The sequence below is a fragment of the Argentina anserina genome, chromosome 7 (genome assembly GCF_933775445.1).
Source record: "Argentina anserina chromosome 7, drPotAnse1.1, whole genome shotgun sequence".
Classification (NCBI taxonomy): domain Eukaryota; kingdom Viridiplantae; phylum Streptophyta; class Magnoliopsida; order Rosales; family Rosaceae; genus Argentina; species Argentina anserina.
Window position 1 is genome coordinate 13,613,769 of NC_065878.1, and position 11,256 is coordinate 13,625,024.

At 36.2% G+C, this 11,256-nt stretch overlaps 1 long non-coding RNA gene across 2 annotated transcripts; it reads left to right on the top strand.

The window, feature by feature from the left end:
* Positions 1–214: 214 nt before the first annotated feature.
* Positions 215–3,492, top strand: LOC126802351 (uncharacterized). 2 transcript variants are annotated; one of them, XR_007672942.1, is made up of 5 exons: positions 215–1,693; positions 2,059–2,190; positions 2,286–2,452; positions 2,589–2,865; positions 3,229–3,492. It is a non-coding gene; the product is annotated as an uncharacterized LOC126802351 (long non-coding RNA). The 2 variants fall into 2 exon arrangements; XR_007672943.1 differs by having other exon boundaries at positions 2,592–2,865.
* Positions 3,493–11,256: the final 7,764 nt, after the last annotated feature.

Sequence of the window (11,256 nt, forward strand, 5' to 3'; positions counted from 1 at the left end):
GTATAGCTATAATCATCTACAAATTGTCTCTGATTGACGACTGTACGTACGTATCACTACAAGAAAAGTGAGCATTAACGACGCAAAATTTACGGCGTGCATCAATGCGCGACGTGAATAAGTATCATTTACGACGTGCGTTTAATGCACACTGTAAATCATATATTTTTCTCAAAATTGTTACCACGTAAATTTTGTGCCGTAATACCACGTAAATTTCTTTCTTCCAACTCTGAATAACAAATCTGAAAACTCAAAATAAAAACCTCAAAAACTCAACTCGTTCTCTCTTCTCATATCTTCATCGCCGAACAGAGCTCAATTCTCTCTCTCACTCTGAAAAAATTAGGGCTTTGAAGCTTTGCACAGTACTGATGGTGCTCTGCTTCATCTCCGATTCAAATGACAATCCCGACGAATCCTTCCTGGAGATTCTCCACAATTGTTCAATTCCTTGGGCAATTGCAACACATACCTCAGTTTCGGTGTTAGTTTCAGTTTAATTTGCGGTTCCGAATTGAATTGAAGATGCTCTAGTGGTTTCTGCGATGGCGCCTAGCAAAACCGTTCAGGGCACCACTGCTCGCCACTAATGGAAAGTCGACAATCGAGGATGAAGAAGACCTTATCAACAAGCATAAGCCTTCGATCGTATTCAATTTTCGTTCACAATTTTCAATTCTCAATATTGTTCGCTTCGATTTAGTTTACCTATCCTAATACTCATGGTCTCAATCTCGATTGCTCTCGGTGTTTAATTTCTGATGAATTTGCTTCATATTACTTTGAAAATTTCCAGAATCTATGAGTATTGCTTCACTCAGTTAACCTAATTTCGATTTTGTGCGCTGATGTACATTTAGATGTAATTTTTGTGTGAATTTCACTATCAGCAAATGAGGAAATATACTATGTAATCGGAATTCAATTTTTGCAGCATTTATATTGATATGCTTAGGACGTAGGGATCGACACCTACAATGGCTTGATGATGCATATGTGAAACTGTTGAGAAGATAGTGGTCAGTGGTAGACTATTGCATGATTTTCAAGTATATTGCAATCTTCAAGTTGAATTAGGGTTTTGAGTTGTTTTAGAGTTTTAATTATTCATTTGCAACGATGGACTTGAATATAGCTGAGGTTATGTGAAGCTGGACTGATCACAGTACAAAGTTAATGGGGCTTGTGGTGTTTAGAATTGGGTATATTGGCCTTATATATTATCACTATATGAAGCTTAGAATTTGTTTTATTCGGAATCATGTTAAAGAAAATAATCAGATATGGACCTTAACCTTTTCTTGTTGTGTGGTTTCAGATAAAGTGAGATTAGGAATGATGCATATATAGTGAAAATATAGTATCATCAGTCCATGTAATTTTGTCTGCATGTGGTAATGGCCTCACTCTTGTTTATACTATGCACCAGTTCTTGTTTTCATTAAGGTAGAATTGTTAAATGTGTTTTTATATGCTTGTTTCATTAAGATGTAAATATGTTGTATTTAATAGATTGAATTTATTTGTCCATATGCAGTTCCTTGCATGAGGATAACTCTTAAATGTCTTGCTTGTAAGAATGGAGACATTGATGAAGCATGTTCATTTCTCTGGTCAAGAGGGGAGGACTGAAATTAAGAAAATTGCTGCAAGGTTTAAGGAGAAGGTGTATTGTGCTGGCAAAAGTCAGGTACATATTGTGGATGGACTATGGAGTGACTTTAATATCTGTTGTTCTAATTAACTTGTTGCCTGGCAATGTGTTAGCTGGTTTGGACAATGCTAAAAAGTTGCCACAAAGATGGTTATATGGCCCTGGTTTGGACCATCATAATTCTCCTTATACTGAATTATGTCAACTAAAATGGAACTACAGATCAAATGTCTGTGATCCTTGTAGTTTGTGAATCTGATCCTGATTTTCCTGATAGTGTTTAAATAACGCAGAAATATGTTGTTTGTTGTACTGCTTCTTTTCAAATTCCAGCTTGTTAACCAATTTTCTCCTAATCTAAGTGTATGCAATTTATATCATCTGGATTTTCATCCTTTTAGCATAGTTGTATATAATGGACATGGGATGGAAGAGTTTGTACTGAAGATGACATCAGCTTATATTAGTCAGCATGATCTCCACATAGGGGATATGACAGTGAGAGCAAAGGAGTTGCTGACTTTCTTCAAGAAGTAATCTTATGAATGAGACTCTACCTTTTTTACCACCTTATTGCTTTTTAGAAAGGTTGGACTTCATTATAACCTCATTTTCTTGCGCACCATAGGTGACATCACCATTTCTGAGTATCCGAAAAAGCAAGAAATATTTGCTCGGATATCTGGATATTGTGTGCAAACCGATATACACTCTCCTCATGTTACAATATACGAGTCTTTGGTGTATTCCACATGACTCCAGTTGCCCCTTGATGTTCACTCTGCAACTAGAAAGGTATGTTCCTAATGTTTTATTTTGTTTTCATTGGGGTGCTTAGTACAAGTTTATGAATTAAGTGCTCTATGTCCTGTTAAATTTGTTAACCATATATGAATTAATTTGATTAATGGCTTGCATATGTTTGTTAAAGAAGTTATGGAGCTTGTGGAACTGACATCGATAAGGGAGTCACTTGTGGGATTTCCAGGAGTGAATGGTTTCTCTACTAAGCAGCGAAAAAGGCTAACTATTGTTGTAGAACTTGTTGCCAACCCTTCCATAATACTTATGGATGAGCCAACCTCTGGCCTTAATGCCAAGGCAGCATCTATTGTAATAAGAACAGTGAGAAATACAGTGGACACAGGGCGAACTATAGTCAACACAATCCACCAGCCAAGCATCGACATTTTTATGCTTTCAATGAGGTGAGATGCATTTTCTGTATTTAGTACTTATCAATTTATAAATGCCTTTTATGTATGGAATCTAGTAACTCTTGATGTCTGAAATAGTAGTTTAAAAGTATGTTTCTGAATATATAGTTGTTTATAAATATGATGGGAACCTATCAAATTGCACATAGCATGAAAGCTACAAACATTGACAAAAAAAAAAAGCTACAAAGTACCTCACAACCTCTTATATTTAGTGTGGAAACTTTATTATATCACTTGTGCATTTCTTACGGTCTTCCATAGTTAGTGGTAGATATCTTCTCTTATTTGTTGTTCAGTTTACTGATGAAACACACTTCTTTCATAATGACATTTAATGTATTTCCACTGCAGGGACAACAAAGATAAACAACCTGAGTATAAACATTGGCTCTTTGAAGGTGGAAACTTGGAGAAAAGGGGACTTCAAAAGAAGTCACTGATGATGTACCACTAGACCAAGTCGATCGTCGGGGGTAAAACTTATATTTTAGGTTCATTACTTTGGAATGTAGATTCATATAGATCGCTTAGGACCAAATATTTAGGTATGTATCCTTACATTTAAAAGGATTAATTCATTGGAGTGGAATATTAACTTTCAAGAAAGTTTCCATTGTTCTATTATTTTATTTGATTTTTAAGCTATTACTTGGTCTCTTTTATTTAAATATTTTTTTTATAATCAGAATGACATTTTACGGCGTGTATTGTGCGCCGTAAATAAAAAAAAATTACGGCATGCAATTACACGCTGTAATTGAAAAAGACATTTTACGACGCGATCTTTAACGACGTGCTTTTGCGCATTGTAAACCGAATTCACGGCGTGATTTGCACGCTGTATTTGGCCATTTTTCTTGTAGTGTATGTTTCTAGAAGAAATAAGAGTAAGCTTGAGCACGTACGTTAATCTTTTCAACTAATTGCATCATGTTTTGGGTTGTCTTTCTAAGAGAAGCAGCCTAAAAAGAATGTTCGATGTTCTTCATCGTCTTTTAAATATTGCATGACAGAACTAGCTATGTTGAAATGGATTGATGACCAACTTCTCGGTTTACTATAGTATTAAAAAGGAGTGGGCGAAATTAGAGAGAAAGCACATAGCTGATAGCTCCATTGTCAATTGAGAAAAATGGTGTAAAGTGTAAACACTAGCTAGTTTTCTAGATACTGGGGAAAGGATGCGAAAATGATAACAAAAGACAAGTGAATGATATGAACTTTAATCATCTTCGGATAAAAGGAGGAGAAATACGACTGAACGTACTACTACTATTTGTAGTAGTGGTCCTTATATATCGTATTAGCAATCGTAAGATGATTTTCATTTCCGGAGTTTTAGCCCCTAATGTTCTGTTTCAAACTTTCAATAGTAAATTTAATTTGGGAATGCAAAACTTATATATTTGCATCTTGATCGAGTTGTCCACTTATCGCATCTCTATGTACTATATAGGAAAGTCAAGCCCCACAATTTCATTTGGGACAACAACTGCAATTTCTTAATGGTGCAAATAAAATATGAGAAGAAAAACTAGCAACATGAATTAATGAAACTAGAACTTTAATTAATCACCTTAAATTTACTTGAATTTTTACGACAACTATAAGACATTATTCAATTGAACTCTTTTACATATAGTAATGCCATTGTAGCTATTACATGAATGAAGTTTATGACGATAGCTATACGTACGAACATAAAAATAATTAATTAATTACGGTGTATGTGATTTTAGTTGCCCAATGTCTGCAAGTTAAAATGGGAAGAATCATATATATTAGATGTTCAAGTGGTAAGAGCACCATTACCTGAGAAATAATGGGCTATTAGGTCCTAGGTTTGAGTCACCACAAGGGGTAGGTGCAAAGGGTTTCGATCGATCCTCTTTTTGTTAAAAATATAAAAGTGTTCAGAAAAATGTAATACACATTAGAATATGAAGAAACATCATCTCTATTCATTGATAAGGGGAGCATTTATATAGGTATTACATTGGGTATCCTGTAAAATCAGAGATTATATATCATTCTTTATCTAAACTAACATATACTGATTAGGACAAGATACATCGGAAGATTACGGAGAGTAATTCTCCTACAACACTCCTCTTGTATCGCGATCCTAATATGTCATGGTGCAACTGTTATCTCGGTTAAAACCTTGTCAAGTAAAACAAAAATCACTTAGGTAAAATAAAAGGTTTGGTCGAAGGAAAAAATAGCACAACGCACCAACTACAGTTGAAGATAACATGTGGTACAGACTTCTCCTGAAGTCTGCAAAACAACTCCTCCTGATCAGTAACTGAATCTTGGAGTTTAGATAGATAGCGTATACAAACGCTCTTCGCATTCTTCAAAAGTAGTAATGAGTCAATGATTTGAATATCAAATCTCGCCAAACATATTCTTTAATCGAACATGTATACTTATCCGTACATAGATCAAAAGAAAGAGAATCGCATAACAACTCAAAACAAGAGTTTGCAATAAAAAATAGATTCATGCATGGTATGACCTTCACGCACTTAAACAGTCATAACTTCTTCGAATAATAGGTATAAACAAACCGTTAAAAGTTCTGAAAAGTAGACACTCGTGGCTTTCTAGTGATATGTAGTCTGAGCTGATCACAATGCTTAGTCGAAGTTGACTCAGCTGTAGGTTTCGGATAGATCCGTCCTATCTTGCTAAAACAACTATAACTCACTCAATATAATAGATATGGTCAAATGGTTGGTGTCTCAGAAAATTAGACACATAGAGCTTTCCAATGGTACTAAATTCACCATTTTCCAACAAATGAGCTGCCCTATACTTCCCGTGGAAGTTGACCTATGAATCTGGGCAGATTTTGACATCGCTTCATTAAAGTGTTTTTTTGTGTTGGGATATAGGATTTGATATCATAAACATGCTGTGATCAAGCATTGACATATGTGTGGGCGCACTCAACCATCATCTTGGCTCTACGAGTTTAAACCGAATGAGATGTCGAGTCAAGTATAATACAACAAGTACATGTATACACATATCGTACTTAAATGGAGAGTTTCATCTCCTAAAACTTATCGTCGCTCATACGGCAGAAACATATCTTCTCATGACTTCAACTGATTCATGGAATACTTGTAGACATTAGTTTAACGTCTATTTTGCCTTTAACCAACCGATGAATAACATCATCAATAACGGTCATCACTTTCGAGACCTAGTATTTTTAAGATCTTTTCATTCTTAATTATGGCTACATGCAAAATTATCCTCAGACAGTTATGGGTAAATTACTATGCGGAACAAGGTCCTTAGCTATAAGTTGTCAATGCTTAATTGTCGCTCATGCTAATCCATTCTGCAAATGAACATGGAGGTACGAGATGTTCTACATCTATCCCATATAATAGTCATTAAAAGTCTTTGAAGTGAATTCTCATGCATTATCCAGTCAAAAATATTTAATTGGATGGTTAGGGTGGTTAGGGTGGTGAGCCCTGAGCTTTGAGCAAGTAGCTTCGGAAATGCAGCATATTCTTAGTTCATCAAGAGTCCATTACACTTCATTTTGATATCCATACCTTAATCAAATTAACGCGCTCTATGGTCTAGAGACACTTGAGTTAGGTTAAAAACTAATTCATTCAAGATCTTTATCTACATCTCTTAACTTAGTCTCAATAGAGATGATCTGTGACCACAAATTGCAAATTCAGTTATTTTGGAAAACACCTAACTGACAAGGTAGTGGACTGCAATGCCATCCTTTATGAGAGAAAACATTCTCATATTTGATTCCAGGGCGTTTTGTCAGAGAGTTTGCATCTTAAGGTCAGTCTAACCTCTTCTCTTTCTCACTACGCCTAACAAAGGTATAACTAATAGGATTTAAATTTGTGGTGTTGGCATTACCTGACCAATGACCTATCTCTTTGTTTAAACTGGATCCTACTACTTTTCAGGCGGTGACAGAGGCGACTCGGTCACTTACCGGTCTGACATCTCCATCTATTCCGACCGAATAACACTTTTCCATGTAGGTCAATCTACAATGTTGGAATTTTACATCAACAGAGTATGCATGTATGGTTCGACATCAAACTCATTTAACATCGTCATTCTTCGAGATCTTTCTTTAGATTGGTATTGACATTGAGGTGTCCCTCAATGATAACCATCATATCCAAGAAAACAGATGAGTAAGTATCATTGATCATAGATCAAGTTGTGCCATAAATCGCATTCAGTCACATTTATTGAGAGCCACAGCCTAGTGACACCATCTACCACATTTATTGAGTCATCACGTCACCAATAAAGAGTGACTACATGTCCATTTGTCGAACATCAATCCTTACAAGCATAGTTGCAGCATGTATATCTGATCTCGTCACTTCAATTTATGAGACTTATTAAAAACATGATGAGTCTCAATGAGACAAACCACGACAAAACCAAGTCTTTTAACTTGACCAAACCTTTTCTTCTCTCCCCCTAACGACGGGGAGACTAGCTCATCAAAAGTAACAAAACAGGATCTCCTGTTAAGGTCTTTATATAAGCGGACATAGGTGGAAGTTCATGTCTTAGTTAAAGACAATATTCAACATCAAATAACCCATCATTATGCGCTTGTACGTGGAGGCGCAATTTGGCACATAAACTAACTGGATGATAAACCGTTAACATAATCCTTTAACATGCGAACCGTTACAACCGTAACATCAATGATGGTGGTATAGATGGATACCGTAAAACAAGACACGCTACAAGCCGTAACTTATCGTTCGAAATCGTTGGTTTATTGTTGGAAGCATGTTTTCATCAATAACCAATACCGAACCTCTGTTTTACACTTCCTTAAATGGTTCACTGACTTTCCAAACCCTAAATTCTACCCAATTTCATGAGCAAGTAAACATGGGTGTTAGGAATCCAATGCCACCAACCTTACTACTAGAACTAGTTGGAAAAGCACTGAACCGGCCGGAATACTCACCGGAGGTCAGTGACCACTTGTGTCGAGCAGTTCACCATGTTCCAGGGAAATGCCCTTAAATTTTATGAGTAGGTAGCCTTGGATATTAGGAATCAGTAGTCGCAAGTAGCACCCCAATTTCCCACCTAAAAGTAGGTGAACCAGTCCTCACAATGACAAGTCCGCAATCTGAAAAACTTGAAACGTTAGGTTTTTTTCAACTTTTTGTCATGGTTTGGGTGCTCCATAATATCTAAGTGTTATGGTTTGAGTTTAACCATGATATATGTATCACCATCTTATATCTCATTCTCTTTAGCGTAAGTGAGTGTATGTCACTCCTAAATTTTAATTTTACTAAAGAATAGGCTTGAATAATGAGCATAGTTAATTACGGATCATAGGGGGTTATGCACTTGTTAACGCATAGATTACATCTCCATTATTTTGGAGGAATTATATTGATCCGTATAACATCTTTGCTAAAAAGAATAGCCTATATGAGTCACTGACTTATTAAACCGAATCATAGTAACGTAAAAGAATACAATTCACACTATATCGCTTCTTGAGATGTGCTCCATCATTAGAAGCGATTCATAAGAAATTTAATTTTCACAATGAGTTTGTAGGTGATAAATGTTGGTAAAAATATTGCATTCAAGTAACTTATCGTCTCACCAATTTTATTTATGGTTCCGTTGTGAATTCATCAACGTAGACAACTACTATGGCAAAACCAATTCATAAGTTTAATTGTTCTCTTGATGCATAAAAGCATGTGACTTGAATCATCACCCCATAAGGCAGTTAAACTTGAGCTTTAAACCGCTCGTTGATTCTATGTGATGATCTAGTCGTAGTCATAATGAATTAAAATATTAAATCTGTTAATAGTTTTAAGTTCTTCTAGCTATGCACTCAATGTCTCTTGAACATATTCATAAACAAGAATATAGAGCCAAGTTGTATTCTGTTAAGACATAAAAATATCATAATATAAAGCTCGGCAAGTGCACTGATATAGTCCCAAATGGCCGCTTAACGTTACTTAAGGGTTTTAGACCCTCAAATGTCATTCACGAGTTATTTTGACATGCTTATATCATGCATATGCACCATAGATCAAAATACAAGGGTCGGTGTTGTCTAGGCATACCCAAAAAAGGTTGCCGACATCAAAGAAATAAAGCAAAAAAGGTAAGGAGTTCATGAGAATGCCGTGTAGGGGAGGCTGCGGAGGCCATGTAGGAGGTTGTGCGGGGGCCTGCAGAGGGGTGCGGGGGACTGCCGAGGAGGGCTTACGGGCCGAGCAAAGTGCTTGGCTACTTTTTGGTGCCATTAGGGGTAAAACCGGGCCGCAGACGGAACTTCTCAACCGAGGTTAAGGCCGTGCAACACAAACATGTTATAACTTTGCCACTCCCCCTAATCTTTCAAGCGTTAGTTCAATTCGAACTTTGTGAAAAATATCACCATATCCTAAACAGGTGGAATATAGAGTGCACATGGCGATACATTGCATATCACATACATTAAACGTATCGAACCATATTTGCATCAAAACATTCTCGTATATTCATTTACTTGAACAATTTTAAAGAATTTGAGAGTAATGCCAACAATGGTATTGAGTTCTTGACCATGAAACAATTAAAAATTTATTGACTAAGTAACATTGGTTACAGTAACTTGGGAATATATGGATTTGAAGTCATTCAAACTATTAACGAAGCTTTATTCTTCATTTTTTTTATAACCGCAATGAATAAATGTTTAAAAATCCGTAATTGTGAGAAGATATTCTCATGTTCTTCCATATAATGAGTATCTTGTTTCAAGAACTTCTCATATCTCACTCTTGTATATTTTGACCATAATGAATCTGTCTTTTAATGAAACGATGTGCACCAAAAGAAATTAATATGGACTAGGTGCATAAACACATCCAATATGAATATGTAAAATTTTAGACGCCTGTTGCGGTCAACAAGAGGGAAGATTCATTAGTATCAATATCCGATACAACTTCCAAGTATTGAATTGTAGGTCAAGTCCCAAAGTATAGTAACTCAATTCAATAAATCGTGACAAATTCTGTCATATTGGTATAAGTGACAATTTCAATCACAAACCGGTGGTGTAAACGACAATTGTCGTCATAAACCAATGTTTGTCCCTTTTTTCAAACTTGTAGCTATACACAATAGCTACGGATGGTAGCAGCAACACTCCCAGCCGCTCCTATAATTAAGTACCAGGGGAATCATATCTTTGTATACCACCCAAGAAGTGAAAGAATCAAGTTAAAAAGGAAAGGGAGGTTAAAAGTCCCCGATGAAAGACAAAATTCAGAGGAATTTATATATGCATGAAAGCAACAACGTTAAATAAAACATACTTGGTTGTTTGCCAAATAAACAGCGTAATAGTTGCTCTTACTTAATTCCACGATCATGCTTGAATCCACGAATGCGTCATGAAATGACTCTCGCCATTCGATTTTGTATCGTAATATGATAATTTTCACCAAAATGAAAACATATGGTTAGTTTAAATTCATCACATACATAAAAACGGTAATATTAAAATAAAATTATTGAACCTGTGGTGATAAAAATACTTTTTACTTGGGCAAAATTACTATACCCCAAATTACGTATTTACCAATTTACCCGGAGGTAAAATCATTCTTTAACCGAGTCGGGTCGAACCCTGAATATCAGGTCGATGGGTCAAGCAAGCACTGGGCTTGTAGTGTGGAGGCGCACTAGTGAGTCTTCAGATCTGGCATCGTCGAGGCTACCTCGTGCGGTCGAAGATCTGGGTTCGAAAACCTTCAAGGCTACTTAGTGGCGTCGACGAAGTTGCGTCGTCGATGCTACGAGAGGCAAGGCAGTGCAGGATTTTGGCTGCGGGGCTCTGGGTTACGAGGGGTGGCCAGACTCGCCGAGAGGAGGATGTGCAAGGCCAAGAAAATATGGGCTGTCAGCGTGGGTTGGCCTCTCAGCCTCTGTGGTTGGAGAAGAAGGTGGGGGTGCCCATATAAGATTTCTGAGCGCCCTAATCCATTTCTATTTTCTATTTTTTCGTCTTTTTTTTTCAACAGAATAATTTTTTTTCATCTTCTTCTTTAGTCGAATTTTTATGACAGAAGGAAGTTTTTCAAAATTTAGGGTTCTAGATCTAGGAACTCAGGGTTAGAACTACGTGCTGATAACGTGTTACATAAAAATGTAATACGCATCGGAATAAGGAGAAACATCATCTTTATTCATTGATAAAGTAAGCATTTATATAGACATTACATTGAGTATCTCGTAGAATCATGGATTATATATCCTTTCTTATTTAGGCTAACCTATACTAATTAAGATAAGATACACCAGACGATTACGGAGAGT